Here is a 7,538-nt window from a genome sequence, read left to right on the forward strand (position 1 = left end):
CCCCGCTGAGCAGGGAGCCCGATGCGGGGCTCGATCCCAGGACCCTGGGATCATGACCTGAGCCGAAGGCGGATGCTTAACCAACTAAACCACCCAGGTGCCCCTGGGTTTCCATATTTCTTAAGAAAATATAGACAGTTCTCTTCTTCAGAAATAGGAATTGTAGAGAAGAGTTGTCTGTATTTTACTTGCTGGGAACTAAACCAAAAGAACCCAACCAAACAAGCCAAAGTAGTTACAGTTTAATGAGACATTAACTTTTTTTTTTTTTTAATTTTTTTTTTTTAAAGATTTTATTTATTTATTTGAGAGAGAGAGACTGAGAGAGAGAGCACATGAGAGGGGGGAGGGTCGGGAGGGTCAGAGGGAGAAGCAGACTCCCTGCTGAGCAGGGAGCCCGATGCGGGACTCGATCCAGGGACTCCAGGATCATGACCTGAGCCGAAGGCAGTCGCTTAACCAACTGAGCCACCCAGGCGCCCCGAGACATTAACTTTTCAAACCCAATTATCTCTTCAGTAATTCATCTGTCCCACTCTATGGCTGGAATTTGATCCACTTTGCCCGAGACTTCCCTTTTCTTGGAGGACCAAAAATAACAGAGTGGACACTTAGGTTATATTGATGAGAGCGCAGAAGGCAAGCTGAAGACAAAGCACAAGGTGACACCCCGCAACCCCCCCCCGATTTCTGGGTGGGGAAATGTGTTACATTCCTCCAGGAAACTCCCAACTGTCTCAATTCTTTGCTAGAGGGAAAAACAACCTTAGGTTGGTAATAGCCAGGTGTCCAGTATCTTGTAGGTCCTCCTTAGCATATGAAAGTCCTTTTGGACGCCTCCCTTTTTCCTTACCTCCCCCAACTCCCAAGTATATAATCAGCCATTCCTCACAACCCCCATGCAGCAGCTCTTTCTGCCCATGGGTCCTGTCCCCATGGTTTAATAAAATCGCCTTTTTGCACCAAAGATGTCTCAAGAATTATTTCTTGGCCATTGGCTCCGGACCTCACCAACATTCCAAAACTACAATATTACAAAGAATATTTTTTTCAATTACAAAATGAGTGTCTCAAGGGGCGTCTGGCTGGCTCGGTTGGTAGAGCATGCGACTCTTGATCTCGGGGTCATGAGTTTGAGCCCCATATTGGGTGTACAATTTACTTTAAAAAAAAGGTGTTGGGGTGCCTGCGTGGCTCAGTCGGGTAAGCATCCGACTCAAGTTCAGCTCAGGTCATGATCTCAGGGCCCTGGGATCGAGCCCCGAATCGGGCTTTGTGCTCAGTGCGGAGTCTGCTTGGGATTTTCTCTCTTCCTCTCCTGCCCCTCTCCCTGCTTGTGTTCTATCTCTCTAAAATAAATAAAATCTTAAAAAATAAAATTTAAATTTAAAAAGGTGTTAAAAAACCAAAATGAGTGTCTCAATTTGAGGGAAAAAGGAAGGATACACATATTCTATTTAAATGATTTAATTTATAATAAAATGATTCAAGAAGAGCAGTGACAGTTTCTAGAATCCCTCAAATCCTCGCTATCCTGTTTTTGACATTTATTCAAATGAGGCATGCGTAGAAATGGGTTTAGGAGATCATCATTCTTTTTTTTTTTTTAAGATTTTATTTATTTATTTGACAAGAGAGACAGCGAGAGAGGGAACACAAGCAGGAGGAGTGGGAGAGGGAGATGCAGGCCTCCTGCCGAACAGGGACCCCGATGTGGGGCTCGATCCCAGGACCCTGGATCATGACCTGAGCCGAAGGCAGATGCTTAATGACTGAGCCACCCAGGTGCCCCAGGAGATCATCATTCTTGAGGACAGTTCTAAAGTACCCTAATACAAAGCTCCTGGGAAGTCTCAGATGGGGGAAATTGGAGATTTTTACCTATTAAAGTCTGGTATAGTTCTCAAGTACAAGCAAGGCAGAGCAATTTTTTTTAAGATTTTATTTATTTGTTTGAGAGAGCACAAGTGGCAGAGGGAGAGGAAGAAGCAGACTCCCTGCTGAGCAGGGAGCCTAATGTGGGGCTTGATCCCAGGACCCTGGGAACACGACCTGAGCCGAAGGCAGATGCTTCACCGACTGAGCGCCCCAGGTGCCCCAGGCAGAGCAAGGATTCCAAGGATTGTGGCCCTAAAGGAAATGTCTGATATTAAACTCAGGGTTAGTTCATTTCAAGACCTTTCCCTCTGTAGGCTTTTCCATTCCTTATCATTGGTGATGAGAAAGAACTATCCCAACCTTATCTATAAGACCCTTCTTAACACGGCTTTGGGCTTGTGCACGACAGGATTAACACGGCAGGTCTGAGACCACCATCCTGGGAAGCTGCTTGCAGACCTGGTCCTTGGCTGGCATGCAGGCTCTCCGAGCACTTCTAGCCAACAGTTAAGTGCTAAGGGTGGCTCACTGAGCCCTGGCTGTGGGGGCAGACGATGTGGTTTATGTTACATAAACGTCTGCTTTCTCTCCGGGGGTCTGGCATCCCCGCTCGCGCCAGGCAGAGAGAGCCCAGTGCAAACCCTGGGGGCTGTGTCCCCGGTGGGCTCTCCTGGGCAGGAACGTCACACACGTGTTGCTGCCTTTTCCACACTGGGGAAGAGGGAGCTCTCTGAGCGATCTCGCAGGGTGGAAGAGGACGTCAGCCCCCTCCATTCTGACTTCAGTTGGTACTTTCTAATTAAGTTCTCCTTTCTAGCTTATCTCCTAACACCCTGCGGGCAAAGCATCCCACAGGGGAACTGGAAATACCTCCTCAAAACAATAAGGACTGTCCTGAGCCCGCAAGACCCCACGTGACTGACAATCAACCTGACCTTCACTGCCCACTGGCACATACCCACCCACCTTTGTCCCACACTGTCCTTATATAAACCTAGAAGTGTTTTCAGCACCTTGGAGACAGTCTTTGAGACGCTGTCTTCCCACTGCCGCCTCACCGAAATAAATTCCTTTCTCGTTTCCCCACCACTCGTGTCTCTGGCTTTGCGCTTTGTCAGCAGCGACTGGCCGAACCTGGTCTGTTGGGGCCCCCAGGGCCAGGTGCTCGTGCGCCCCAGCTACAAGGGGAGGGAGAGCCTAAGGAAGCCTGGGCCTGGATTCCTCCAGACTCTGCCCGGGTCTTCGTCCCGTGACCCATCCTTACCATGTCACCGTAATAAACCTTAGCCGTGGGTACACTTATAAGCTAATTCCCGTGATTCCTTCCAGTAAATCTTCCAATTTAGGGGCGGTCCCGGGGTCCCTTGAAACACAATCACTTATGCTCCTCCCAGTTTATTATTATTATTTTTAAAGATTTTATTTATTTATTTGACAGAGAGAGACACAGCGAGAGAGGGAACACAAGCAGGGGGAGTGGGAGAGGGAGAAGCAGGCTCCCCGCCGAGCAGGGAGCCCGATGCAGGACTCGATCCCGGGACTCCAGGATCACGACCTGAGCCGAAGGCAGTCGCTCAACCAACTGAGCCACCCAGGCGCCCCTATTTTTAAAGATTTTATTTGACAGAGAGAGACACAGCGAGAGAGGGAACACAAGCAGGGGGAGTGGGAGAGGGAGAAGCAGGCTCCCCACTGAGCGGGGAGCCTGATGCGGGGCTCGATCCCAGGACCCTGGGACCATGACCTGAGCCGAAGGCAGACACCTAACGACTGAGCCACCCAGGCGCCCCTATTATTTTTAATTGTAGTGAAACACGCATAAATGTACCATCTTAACCATTTTGAAGTATACAGTTAAGCAGCATTAAGCACATTCACGATGCGCAACCGTCACCACTGTCCACCCACAGGACTCTTACCTTCCCCAGAGGACACTCTATACGTGCTGTCAAAAAACAAAATTCGGGCGCCTGGGGGCTCCGTCGGTGAAGCGTCTGCCTTCGGCTCAGGTCGTGATCTCAGGGTCCTGGGATCGAGCCCCGCATCGGGCTCCCTGCTCGGCGGAGTCTGCTTCTCCCTCTGCCCCTCCCCCTTGCTTGCGATCTCTCTCTCCCTCTCTCCGATAAATGATCACCTTCCCTGGCGGGAAGGGCAGGGGGTCTTGGCACGCAGGTTCCCTCATCTTCCTTTGCAGTTTGGAGAAGGCCCACGTGACAGATTACCTCATCGATGCTGATCAGAAGATTCCTCACTGACCAGTTCAGGCTACACTGGCAAGGAGTGTAGGTGTTAAGTCCAGATTAGGCGACTTGGTTTAAGTGACGCCATTTTGGGCCTGTGGTTTTCTTTTTAACCCCATTAAACACACTTCCCCATTCCTCCACCCACCCAGGCCCTGGCAACTACTATTCTACTTTCTGTCTCTATGAATTTGACTGTTTTAGGTTTTTGACACACGTTTTTTTTGTCTTTTTGGGACAGGCATATCTCAGTGTAATATTCTCAAGGTTCATCTGTGTTGTAGGTGTTAGTGCTTTACACCTTTGCACAGCTGAACGATTCTCCCCTGTATGGACAGCCCAGTTGCGTTTGTTCATTCATCTGCAGATGGAGACTTGGGTTGTTGCCACCTTTTGGCTACTGTAAATAATCCTGCTGGGGCGCCTGGGTGGCTCAGTCGTTAAGCGCCTGCCTTCGGCTCGGGTCATGATCCCAGGGTTCTGGGATCGAGCCCCACATTGGGCTCCCTGCTTGGCGGGGAGCCTGCTTCTCCCTCTCCCACTCCCCCTGCTTGTGTTCCCTCTCTCACTGTGTCTCTCTCTGTCAAATAAATAAATAAAATCTTTAAAAAAATAATAATAATAATCCTGCTGTAAACGGGTTATAAGTATCTCTTCAAGTTCTTGCTTTCAGTGGTGTTGGGTATATACCCAGAAATGGAATTGCTGGATCATATGGTAATTCTAGTTTTAGTTTTTTCTGGAACCACCCTATTGTTATCCATAGAGGCTGCACTATTTTATGTTCCCACCAAAAGTTTTCAAGCCTTTGGGTATGGGAAAACCCTGGGGAGGGGTTGGGGAGCTCTTCATACTAGTGGAGAAGACATCTGTGATTCAATCAAGGTTGTTCAAAGTCTCAACCAAATTTCAATATATACCTCATTAAATTTTCGATAAAAGAGCACTGCACCCATATTTATGCACACACACCCCCCATGTGAAACCAAGCTAAGACTTTTACTACGCACAGATGTGAAGATAAAATTATTTGACAGAGTGTATGAGACAAGTATAAAAATTAAACTCTTTATTTCATTGTCACATTTCCTTTTTAACTCAAATATGAAAAAAATTTAAAAGATGAGCTTAATGTTACCAGTCATCTGAAGAGCCCACCAGGATCGACACTATTCATAGACATAAAAAACCGAGTAAAAACAAAACCCCGGAAAACACAATGTGAGTACAGAATTTCAAATGAGTATGATTGCACATATCGGTTGGATGCAGCCCGGAAGTCATGTTCCTGACTATGCACCACACCCTATTTCATTTCCTTCTTGACACGACTTGAGATGCTATGGCTTTCTTGGAGGGAAGTATTCTGTGTCATTTACAGAAGCTACTTAACCTCTACCAGCCTCGTTTTGCAGATCCATTATGAGCAAATGGAGTGAGAGCCCAGGAGGTGTGATGTGGGAATGCAGGGCCTACCCAGTGTGAGCTTAAATGCAAGGGAGTTTAAGCCTGGTGTGATAAGCAGCCTCGTAAGATGGTCCAGAGGATCCCTGACTCCTGGTACTCACCCCTTGTGGAATACCATCCAGAACTACTGACTTGCGTCTAACAAAAAGAATACAGCACAAGTGATGGGATGTCACTTTTGAGATTAAGTAACAAAAGACTGTGAATTCTGTCTTGCTACCATTCTCTGGCTCTTCTTACTTGCTTTCTCTGATGAAGACAGCTCCCACGTTGTGAGCTGCCCTGAGGACAGCTCCATGTAACAAGAAACAGGGTGGCCTTTGGCCAACAGTCATGAGAAACAAAGATTCTTATCCAGGAGCCTCTGAGGAGCTGACTCCTGCAAGAGTGAGCTGAGCAGTGGGTCCTTCCCCAGTTAAGCCCAACCCAGCCTTGTGACAGACCCTGAGCCAAGGACCCAGCCTAGCCACGCCGATTCCTGACCCACAGAGACTGAAAGACGGTAAGTGTGTGTCATTTTAAGGGGCTAAGTTTTGGGGTAATCTATGATTATACCATGATAGAAAACTAATACACCTGGGTAAGCAGTCACGTGCTTAAAGAGTCAATAAAATCACTTGTATTAATTCTGCAGTAGCATTTATAAATTATTTATATAGGATCAACAAACAACTGGCTTTATGTCAACTTCGAGAAAGAAAACCAAAACTTTACGCAACCTGGAACAAAAGAGTTTAGTGCTCCACACAAATGACATTTCTCTAAGGATTCTAGCTGACCACACAGCTTCCTGACTCCCTGCAGGACATGTGCCATAAAGTCTGAAAATCACACTCCACTGAATTTCTTCAAATTTGTAAGCCAACTATAAAAATCTCCAAACTTCTAAACGGTCTTTAAAAAAAAACAATAGAAAACAAGGTATTATCTGTCCTCTTGGCTGAATTTACCTTGCCGTAAAACTCATCCTTCTTACAGTTAAATATCACAGGTAAAAGTGAGCTCTCCCATTCATAGAAACGGCTAAACAGGCAAATCCATAGAGACAGAAAGCAGACTGGTGTTTGCCAACGCCAGGCCAGACAATGGAGGAATGACTGCTAAAAGGCATGGGGCTTCTTTCTGGGGTGATGAGAATGTTCTAGAATTAGATCATGGTGCTTCTCTGCACAACCTCATGAATATACTAAAAAAGAAACACTAAATTGTACACTTTAAAATGGTGAATTTCATGATTTCTGAATTAGATGTCAATTAGAAAGAATTTGTAGGGGCACCTGGGTGGCTCAATTGTTAAGCGTCTGCCTTTGGCTCAGGTCATGATCCCAGGGTCCTGGGATCAAGCCCCGCATCGAGCTCCCTGCTCTGCGGGAAGCCTGCTTCTCCCTCTCCCACTCCCCCTGCTTGTGTTTCCTCTCTCACTGTGTCTCTGTCAAATAAATAAAATCTTAAAAAATAGAATTTGTAATGCAAGCTCTTATGGAGGAAAGTGAACGAGTCCATTTAAACACCCCCCCAGATAGTTATGCTGCATCCCCAGACACACGTGAGGAATGATGTCTGCTCTAGGACAGATGGCAGCCTGCTACTACAGAATGGCTTACATGTCCCTTTTTCTTTCTTTCTTTCCTTTTTTTTCTTTTTTGCATTGCATCTTCTAAGAAAATGCTAGCAAAAATCCTCCTCCGGTAAATGTGTATTGTTGCTGTTGTTTAAATGTATTTTGGGGGGCACCTGGGTGGCTCAGTTGGTTAAGCGTCTGCCTTTGGCTCGGGTCATGATCCTGGAGTCCTGGGATCGAGTCCCGCATCGGGCTCTCTGCTCAGCGGGGCGTCTGCTCCCTCTCCCTCTGCTCATATAAATAAAAATAAAATCTTTAAAAAAATTTTTTGGTGGGGCGCCTGGGTGGCTCAGATGGTTAAGTGTCTGCCTTCGGCTCAGGTCATGATCCCA

Source organism: Mirounga leonina, unplaced genomic scaffold (genome assembly GCF_011800145.1).
Source record: "Mirounga leonina isolate KUSES-001 unplaced genomic scaffold, KU_Mleo_1.0 Mir_197, whole genome shotgun sequence".
Classification (NCBI taxonomy): domain Eukaryota; kingdom Metazoa; phylum Chordata; class Mammalia; order Carnivora; family Phocidae; genus Mirounga; species Mirounga leonina.